This window comes from Alligator sinensis, unplaced genomic scaffold (genome assembly GCF_000455745.1).
Source record: "Alligator sinensis unplaced genomic scaffold, ASM45574v1 scaffold130_2, whole genome shotgun sequence".
Lineage (NCBI taxonomy): Eukaryota > Metazoa > Chordata > Crocodylia > Alligatoridae > Alligator > Alligator sinensis.
Window position 1 is genome coordinate 102,511 of NW_005841913.1, and position 2,342 is coordinate 104,852.

Below are 2,342 nucleotides of genomic sequence, written 5' to 3' on the forward strand. Positions count from 1 at the left end.
CCTGCTGATCCAGGCTAAGTTGGTAAACTTGAAAAGCTGCAGGAAACAGCTCTTTGACCCCCTGATGACATCCACCAGCTCTTCCTGTTTCTATTCAAGAACATATGTCTTTTGAGTTTGGACGCTTCACTTTGCTACAAAATGTGGACCCACTTGTTTTGCACTAGAACATCAAGGAGGCACTCGGTGGAAGATGGGTAGCCAATCCTAAATGTGTACCTCCATGAAGGGTGTTGGGAGGAAGGGGTTTCATTCGCTGGTGATAGGGATGTTTTGTTACTGGTTCGCACCAGGGAGAGGTGCACGCTTTTGCATTTTCATCTCTTGTTTTTAACTTGTTTATTATAAGATTTAAAAAGTCTGTCTGCATGCTTGCCTGTCTGTCTGCCTAAAACTGACACAGTATTGTAATGTTAGCATTTAAATGCATCTTTTGGAGCCAAATCCTGCTTCCTGTTTTGTTGGTACCCTATGTGGTTGAACATAAGTGGCCTTGCTACCTCTGCATCTGGACTATATTTTAGTAGAGTACACAGTAAAAACCTTTAGTCTTCTCAGTGGTATGAACCCTTATATTGTATTTTTACTACTTTGGAATAATAAGCATACTTACACAACTGAATGCTTTGCATTCCTCAAAAAAAGTCTTTGTAGAGAGAGAAAAGTTGCGAGTTATTTCTGTTTTCAACCTTGTGATTCTGGAGCTGTCTCAGCAAGTGTTTCCTGTCAGTACTCCAAAAATGCATTGTATAGAAAGCACACTATCAAGAACTAAACCTATAACTGATTCTGTTTTACTACTTTGTTAAAGGTGAAATTAATCCTTGACCACAGATTTTTTGCAGCTTCCTGCTTTTAGTAATTCTGGTTTCATGAAACATAGGTTGACATTATTCAGAAGCAGTAGTTTCCCATTACTAGTTTCTACCCCAGCACAGTTTCTTCAGACTTTTTTGACTTTTGTTTTAGCCTTTCCCATGGTACTTCAGGCTAAAACATGGATTCTTTGCTCCATTTTTAATTAATTTTATGACAAAATTCCACTGAGGATAAAAAAATCCCCCTATGATTCTTACGTAGTTTTCACCCATGTTTTTATTCTACTGAAATCAATTTGTCCAGAGGAGAAACAAGAAAAAACTAAGTAATTATATCCAAATTTGACACTATATAGCAAATGTCTGTGGTGGTTCCTGCTGTACCACAGCATATCTTTGTCAGTATATCTGCTGTATTCAGTGATATCAGACATCATCAGGACACGTGCCGTTATGAGTTAGAGCATTGACTGGTTTAGTGGATGTCTTGGTACTGAAACTGAAAAGAATTCCATCCAAAGTTGGGAATTATTATTCTAAATAAAATGCAGAAAGTTTAATACTAACCTTAATATTATGTATGATTATTAGGGTGATGTCTGAAGCTGACAGGAAAAAAAAAAAGAAGTTTTTTTGGCCTTTTAGAGGTAAGAGAGAAACATGGACTAACTTTGATAGAAGACAAGGCTCCGCAAGGATTGTCAAGTACATTTCTGGGAGGATTAAGGAAAATTGCTATTACAGAATCCCATTACCTTTTTCCAGTTATCTCTATCTCAAAAATATTTATTTCATATTATTTTCAATGCAAACGGCCCCTCTGAAATGAGATGACTTCCTAAAGATATTTTAATCCCTGGTATGAATCTAACTAAGCTGTTACTTTCCCTTCTCTATAGGTAATTAGTATCTTGACCTAAATTTTACAGAGCAATTTTGTTTCACAGTAGGACTTTTTAAAAAGACAAAATTAATTTTGATTATTTAGTAACACCGCCCTTCTGCTATGTGTTTTACACACTAAGTGACCTGGAGAATGGTTCATTGATTATAGTGAAGGGAATTTTTCATTTTTTGACTGTTGGTGTATTACCTGTGTGATTGACATCACTCTTAGTCATATTGGGAATGTAAAATTGATTTTCATGTTTTTTTTCAATCTCTGTTTTGTAAATCTGACAAACCTAAAACATTAGCCTACTTGTGTAGATTATGACTTGACCTGCATCACATGTAACATCAGGGAATAAAGCCAGATAGAGTTCAGTCAAATATATTCACCTATGATATAGCTATTATAGAATAAATGAACAGCAAATTATAGGCAGGGATAGTAGCATTGATTATTCTGATTACTAGATAGCAACTGATGACAAGCTTCTTAGAGGAACTTTTAAATTCACAACACTTTATATAGATTGAAATATTTAATCATAGGACTCTACTGTCTGCATTTTGCATTAGTCATTGGATTGAATAGATAAATAGTACTAAAAGCATCAGCCATGGCTGAGAACACTCTTT